General features: G+C 47.1%; 1 protein-coding gene across 3 annotated transcripts in view; it reads left to right on the top strand.

The window, feature by feature from the left end:
- Nucleotides 1-2,630: 2,630 nt before the first annotated feature.
- ANXA9 (annexin A9) overlaps nt 2,631-8,049 on the top strand; it is a 93,455-nt gene continuing 88,036 nt past the window's right edge. For 2 of the 3 annotated variants that reach the window (XR_012230630.1, XM_073567194.1), the window contains exon 1: nt 2,631-2,710. The gene's annotated coding sequence lies outside the window, so the exon portion shown is untranslated. Of the gene's footprint in view, nt 2,711-6,126; nt 6,178-8,049 lie in introns of those variants that run through there. The other variant, XM_073567195.1, reaches the window with a different exon arrangement.

The raw sequence follows: 8,049 nt of genomic DNA, 5'->3' as shown, positions 1-8,049 counted from the left end.
CCTCTTTTAGATAATCGCTACTAATTCAAGGGGTTTGCCACTGACCCTCTTAATTAACTCTGTGAATTAAGTAAACCGTGACTGGTGGCAGCGCGTTGTGTACGGATGTTGTGGCTAGTTGGCAGTCCAGAAGGGTCTTATATGGCTGAATGAGGGGCTGCGGCAACAGCATTAATAATTCCCTTACTGCAGTAGTTTCATTGCCCGTGCACAACAAGCAGCCTGTCCGGCGACTAATTATCCTAGGTGCAGTTCCCTGACTGACCTGAGGGTAAGGGGGGCCCCGGAGAGCTGCGAGTTCCAAAGTGGAACTGAGAAAGTGGGATATACATAAATCTTCGCAGTTCGTAGAAGATTGTTAGCAGTGGTGGGGCACCCAAAATACCCCCCCCTGCGGCAAATTGTTAGAGCGAGATTAGCTTGCTGGATATTTTTGTCACATGGTGCCAGTGGTGGGATAACTAAGATAAGCCCCCACTGTGCCTGTGATAGCCGTGTGCCGGCAGTGTGTCGCATCCCTCCGTCCGCTGATACACCCGTGTCAGTGGTGGGATTGTGACATAGTGGTGACACAGGGTCCGCTGTCCGTCACGTTTTGGTGGCAGCGGGACCCCCGTTTGTCACGTATTGGAAACAGCGGCGGGCTGTCTGTCACAATGCAGGATCATGGGGCAGGATGAATACGATGGAGACAGATGGGGCAGGTTGGGGAGATCATATGGGGCAGAATGGATACTATTATTACCATAGGGGCTAATTAAGGGATATTATTACTGCAATGATGTATTTATTTTATTTTTTGAATATACTGTTTTAAATGGGGGCGGTCCTGTTACTGTGCAGCGTGATACTATGTTGCCTTTTTTTTCTTCATGTGGTGTAATGTAGAAATTGGGAAAAAATAAGTAATGTGTTCTGCAAGCAGAGCTCTAGATAACTGTGTTATTTCCTGCAGAGACAAGTCCTGGCTGGAAGAAGTGATGGCAGTCTGTGCTGGATGACAGATGAAAAGCGAAGATGAAGGACTTCACCTAGAGACGTCACTGGTGAGTCAGTGTGTTACCTATACACTGACACTGTACACTGTATACTACATACAGAGGTCCTGTGTATAATGTCACCATTGATCACTGTATTACCTATACATTATATACAGAGCTCCTGTGTATAATGTCATTGATCACTGTATTACCTGTACACAGACACTGCATACTAAGTACAGATCCCCTGTGTATAATGGCACTTATGGTGATAGTATTGTGTTTTTTTTTATTACTGATCAGTATTGTAGTTTTCAGTCACTATGTGGTGGTAATATGTGTTCTGGACATGGTGTTGTGGTATTTGTCCCTTGTATGTGCTATTATTTGGTCACTTTCTGGTGGTAATATGTGGTCTGGTCATGGTGCAGTGGTATTTGTTCCTTGTATGTGATATTATTTGGTCACTGTGTTGGTAATATGTCGTCTGGTCATGGTGTGGTGGTATTTGTTCCTTGTATGTGATATTATTCGGTCACTATGGTAGTAATATGTGGTCTGGGCATGGTGTGGCAGTATTTGTTCCTTGTTTGTGGTATTATAGGTCACTATGTGGTGGTAATATTCCTGGTCATGGTTCAGTGGTATTTGTCCCTTGTATGTGCTATTATTTGGTCACTTTCTGGTGGTAATATGTGGTCTGGTCATGGTGCGGTGGTATTTGTTCCTTGTATGTGATATTATTCGGTCACTGTGTTGGTAATATGTGGTCTGGTCATGGTGTGGCGGTATTTGCTCCTTGTATGTGATATTATTGGGTCACCGTGGTGGTAATATGTGGTCTAGACATGGTGTGGTGGTATTTGTTCCTTGTATGTGGTATTATAGGTCACTATGTGGTGGTGATGTTGTCTGGTCATGGTGCAGTGGTATTTGTCCCTTGTATGTGATATTATTGGTCATTTTAAAAAGTGAAAAATAAATAAAAATATAACTAAATTGTATTGCATATTTTAACAAATATTTAATAGCTTACAGTAGAGTAGAGCTCCACCAAAAGTGTCTACAGTGTTGTAGTGGCGGCTTAAAAAAATCTTTTGGCCAAAACAAAAGCTGCCGGTTATATGTGTGATCTGATGATGGGAACTGTTAATGTGTGAATGGTGAGAAGTGGAGTTTTTCCAAGAGAGAGTTTTTCCAAGAGAGAGTGGTGGGCCTGTGGACAGTTTGAGGGGTGTAGCCTGGGCGGAGTCTCAAGGGGGCCCCGAAAATGTTGCCAGTATGGGGCCCCAAAATTCCTAGTGGCAGCCCTGTATGCAAGGAAGTGTAGAATGAGAAGTTCCAACACCTATAGTGCTGACAGAAAGCTAATAAAGAGGAACCACTCACTTAAAAAAGTGGATGGCATGTTACAAGTTTGAGAATTAGGATAGCTCCTGGACATTTTAGACTGAGCGGTACACCAAAATCAATTTTATCTTTTTGTGGAGACAGAGGGCAGCAAGGCCATGCCTTTTTAATTGTTTGTTTTATGATGACAGTAGTGAACAGGTTACAGTAATATAGAAGCTATTCTCTGCCTGTAATGGGAGGGGGGATTCGTAACTAACAGGAAAGGGTGGATAACAGCACAATGAGGGCAGCCGGTCACCTGATTTCCCAAATCCGCCCTTGTGCCAGTGAATAGAGCAGGATCACCACCCAGATACTGTTCATCAGCACAACTCCATGTAAGTACTAGATGTGTCCTCTCCGCCATGTACAACCCTCCGCAGGCGAATGCATCTCATGTACCCGTACCTCTCAGGAATACGTCGCTTTTTAATGATCTCAGCAACTCTGTGTGCATCTCTCTTATCTGCTCAGCCAGGTCCTACATTAACCCTATGATTATTGATTAAGGCATGGAGGTTTATGGGCTTTAGTCTACAGTGCGACTATACTGTGAGGCTAAGAGCTTCTGCAGCAGCTTGGTAACCCTTATAACGAAAAAATTTCAATCGGCTCTCTGTGCTGTATAGTAAATGAATAAGGGAAACAATCAGAAAGTGTCTGTGAAATAGAGAAAAAGCCTACAAGGAAACAATCAGCAAGTATTTCCATGTGCAGTATCCAGAAATTAAGCAGCTAGTGTCTCTCTGGGACCTACAGTGGGTGCGAAAAGTATTCAATCAAAACCCCTTTAAATTTTTCACTCTTTGTTTCATTGCAGCCATTTCGTAAATTCTAAAAAGTTCATTTTTTTTCTCATTAATGTACACTCTGCACCCCATCTTGACTGAAAAAAAAAAACAGAAATGTAGAAATTTTTGCAAATTTATTAGAAAAGTATAACTGAAATATCACATTGTCATAAGTATTCAGACCCTTTGCTCAGACACTCATATTTAAGTCACATGCTGTCCATTTCCTTGTGATCCTCCTTGAGATGGTTCTATTCCTTCATAGGAGTCCATCTGTTTAATTAAACTGATAGGACTTGATTTGTAAAGGCACACACCTGTCTATAAAAGACCTCACAGCTCACAGTGCATGTCAGACCAAATGAGAATCATGAGGTCAAAGGAACTGGCCAAGGAGCTCAGAGACAGAATTGTGGTAAGAATTTCTGCAGTACTCCAGGTTCCTGCACAATGTCCTCCATAATCTTTAAATGGAAGAAGTTTGGGACCACCAGAAGTCTTCCTAGACCTGGCCGTCCAGCCAAACTGAGCAATCGTGGAAGAAGAGTGTCATGATCCAGTGTTGGATCTGGCGGTATTAAATGCATTAAGTGAACTTTTTCTCCTTTGGTTCCAAAGTGTGTCGTGATTGCCCCCGGTGGCCATTAGAATCATCACGTGGTGTCGTTCATTCTAAGTTGCCCGGTGGTGGGGAATGGTATCGCACCTTAGGTTTAGGTTAATGTTCACTTAATTATGGATCAGGTGTGACACCCTATAAAGGTGTGCTCAGGGTGTTCACTCACGGCCTGTGATATTGTGAGATTGTTTTCACTCTGAGTGGGAGAGCCTGGAGGAAGGATGGAGCTGGTGAGGAGTCCTGCGCAGCTTAGCCAGGGGGGACGTGTTTCAGCTATGGTGTCAGGACGAAGGGCTTGCATGGCGTGGTGGGGTCGCAGTGATGGTGTCAGCAGGAAGTGTCTGCATGGGCTGGTGGAGTGGCGACTATGGAGAGTGGCACTCACCATGTGGGACTTGGCCGCTGAGCTGGACTCAAGCATGCTCGACTTCGTGTCAGAAGCTGAACTCTTCCTTGGGACTCTGATTCTAAGCAGCTGCAACTGGTGGTGGACTCTGCTCCAAGGCTGCACTAAGGTGAAGGATCCTGTTATGGTGATGGATCCGGGTGGAGAAGACGCACGCAGGTGGTGGGCTCTGTTGCTAGGAGCGCACGCAACAGAGCAAAGCTAAGTGGTGTTTCCCCTGTATTGTCTCTTTCCTCATGTGTGTTATTAGTGCAGTGGTCGGATTAGTCTCCGCACCGACCCATTCCCTAGTGAGGGTTTAGGGTCAGGGTGAGCAAGGGCGTTAAGGTACGCGTGCGGCGACAGGTGCGGAGCCTGTATAGGGAATGTAAGGAGTGCAGGGACACTGGCTCAGGGGAGCTTAGGAGGTCTCCACTTCCCCCATTCCCTATCGCAGGGCCCACCATTGTTAAAGTTTCCCAGGTTCCCCCTTTATTATTTAAATTCGCCTTACTGGAGGCGGGGTTTCCAGATTTTATTTATAACGTGTAATTCCCAAATTCGCCAGGTGGAGGCGGCGTATCCACCTGCACGTTTTATTATTTAAATGCGCCCCACTGGAGGCGGTGTATCCAGGGTCACGTGTGTCACATGGGTTCGCCTTGCGGAAACATCTGCGTCCAGACACACGTGATCATGACGTTATCACAGGCCATACAGTTTTTTTTTCTGGTGAGCTTTGGCCATTTGGAGACCACTGAGTAATTGCTGCCGGGCCTCACTGATGTGAGTGGGGAGCGGCAAGGTGTGTTAGAGCCGCTGCAGCAGCAGTTATCAGGGTCTGGGGCCTCTGCTCAGGTAACCAGGAAATCAAAATGGCGGCTTGGCAAATTGCGGGTCTGGCAAAAGCCCCTGGAGTCGCTGCTGGGGAGCGGGACTTGCTCATGCACGTGGGCGTACCCAGGCAGGTGGGAGGAATGGTGCCCCACGGAGCTGCTTGGTGTTCCCCGAGGTGAAGGGGTGCGTTCCAGTGATGAGCAGACTGATGTAGAGTCCGCGGGGTTTACGCCAAATCTTCAAATACCACCGAAGAAGCCGCCCTCCTGGTCGCTTGCAGGAAGGCGACCAGCGAGTGTATATTTCATCCATATTCCTGTCCCCTTCTCCTCCAGGTGTGTGCAGCAGGTGCGCTGCGGGGGAGTAGGGACAAGTCTCTACCCTCGCCATTAACCAACCCTGGGAGGCGTAGACCTCATGGTAAAGAGGGTTGGAGGGTGGTGTTCCGTGGTGAATAGCGGGGGTGTGAGTGTGGTGACTCAGGAGGACGCCTCTGTTAGAGTCCAGAATGAGTTCACCAAATTTATGACAAACGAATGTGTGCATTAAACGTTCAGGTCCGAACCTGTGTGTGAACGAGCATGTATGTGTGCCACCAAAAAACATCTTGTGGAAGTGTGTTGTGGAGCCTGATCAGCTCATAACAAACAAACATACACATACATAAACTCGTTCCCCAGGTCGGCGCTGTGGAGATGAGTGGTGCCTCCAAAATGAACTTTATTGCCAATACCAGCGGTGCGTTTGTCATAAACCTGAAGTGTCAGGTAATGGTGGGGTGAACTCAGGGTCTGGGCGTCCCCGCTGTGGGTGTTTCCCTAATGAGGGGTGGTCTTGAGGGTCCAGAGGCCCCTCATTAAGGAGGGGGTACTGTCATGATCCAGTGTTGGATCTGGCGGTATTAAATGCATTAAGTGAACTTTTTCTCCTTTGGTTCCAAAGTGTGTCGTGATTGCCCCCGGTGGCCATTAGAATCATCACGTCGTGTCGTTCATTCTAAGTTGCCCGGTGGTGGGGAATGGTATCACACCTTAGGTTTAGGTTAATGTTCACTTAATTATGGATCAGGTGTGACACCCTATAAAGGTGTGCTCAGGGTGTTCACTCACGGCCTGTGATATTGTGAGATTGTTTTCACTCTGAGTGGGAGAGCCTGGAGGAAGGATGGAGCTGGTGAGGAGTCCTGCGCAGCTTAGCCAGGGGGGACGTGTTTCAGCTATGGTGTCTGGACGAAGGGCTTGCATGGCGTGGTGGGGTCGCAGTGATGGTGTCAGCGGGAAGTGTCTGCATGGGCTGGTGGAGTGGCGACTATGGAGAGTGGCACTCACCATGTGGGACTTGGCCGCTGAGCTGGACTCAAGCATGCTCGACTTCGTGTCAGAAGCTGAACTCTTCCTTGGGACTCTGGTTCTAAGCAGCTGCAACTGGTGGTGGACTCTGCTCCAAGGCTGCACTAAGGTGAAGGATCCTGTTATGGTGATGGATCCGGGTGGAGGAGAAGATGCACGCAGGTGGTGGGCTCTGTTGCTAGGAGCGCACGCAACAGAGCAAAGCTAAGTGGTGTTTCCCCTGTATTGTCTCTTTCCTCATGTGTGTTATTAGTGCAGTGGTGGGATTAGTCTCCGCACCGACCCATTCCCTAGTGAGGGTTTAGGGTCAGGGTGAGCAAGGGCGTTAAGGTACGCGTGCGGCGACAGGTGCGGAGCCTGTATAGGGAATGTAAGGAGTGCAGGGACACTGGCTCAGGGGAGCTTAGGAGGTCTCCACTTCCCCCATTCCCTATCGCAGGGCCCACCATTGTTAAAGTTTCCCAGGTTCCCCCTTTATTATTTAAATTCGCCTTACTGGAGGCGGGGTTTCCAGATTTTATTTATAACGTGTAATTCCCAAATTCGCCAGGTGGAGGCGGTGTATCCACCTGCACGTTTTATTATTTAAATGCGCCCCACTGGAGGCGGTGTATCCAGGGTCACGTGTGTCACATGGGTTCGCCTTGCGGAAACATCTGCGTCCAGACACACGTGATCATGACAAAGAGCCTTGGTGAGATAGGTAAAGAAGAACCCCAAGATCATTGTGGCTGAGCTCCAGAGATGCAGTAGGGAGATGGGAGAAAATTCAACAAAGTCAACTATCACTGCTGCCCTCCCCCCAGTTTGGCCTTTATGGCAGAATGGCCCGATGGAAGCCTCTCCTCAGTGCCAGACATACAGTATGAAAGCCCGCATAGAGTTTACTAAAAACACATGAAGGACTACCAGACTATGAAAAATAAGATTCTCTGGTCTGATGAGGCGAAGATAGAACTTTTTGGTGATAATTCTAAGCGATATCTGAAAACCAGGCACTGCTCTTCACCTGCCCAATACAATCCCAACCATGAAACATGGTGGTGGCAGCATCATGCTTTAGGGGTGTTTTTCAGTTGCAGGGACAGGACGACTGGTTGCAATTGAAGGAAACATGAATGCGGATAAGTACAGAGATATCCTGGATGAAAACCTCTTCCAGAGTGCTCTGGACCTCAGACTTGGGCGAAGGTTCACCTTCTAACAAGACAATGACCCTAAGCACACAGCTGAAATAACAAAGGAGTGGCTTATGAACAACTCTGTGGCCATTCTTGACTGACCCAGCCAGAGCCCTGACCTAAACCCAATTGAGCATCTCTGGAGAGACCTGAAAATGGCTGTCCACCAACGATCACCATCCAACCTGATGGAACTGGAGAGGATCTGCAAGGAAGAATGGCAGAGGATCCCCAAGTCCCAGGTGTGAAAAACTTGTGGCATCATTCCCAAGAAGACTCATGGCTGTACTAGCTCAAAAGGGTGCTTCTACTCAATACTGAGCAAAGGGTCTAAAATACTTATGACCATGTGATATTTCAGTTTTTCTTTTTTAATAAATTTGCAAAAATTTCTACATTTCTGTTTTTTTCAGTCAAACTGGGGTGCAGAGTGTACATTAATGAGAAAAAAATAAACTTTTTTGAATTTATCAAATGGCTGCAATTAAACAAAGAGTGAAAAATTTAAAGGGGTC

Source organism: Dendrobates tinctorius, unplaced genomic scaffold (genome assembly GCF_039654945.1).
Source record: "Dendrobates tinctorius isolate UK_male_01 unplaced genomic scaffold, ASM3965494v1 ptg000019l, whole genome shotgun sequence".
In the NCBI taxonomy this organism is placed as follows: Eukaryota; Metazoa; Chordata; class Amphibia; order Anura; family Dendrobatidae; genus Dendrobates; species Dendrobates tinctorius.
This window is presented reverse-complemented; position numbering and strand designations above follow the sequence as displayed.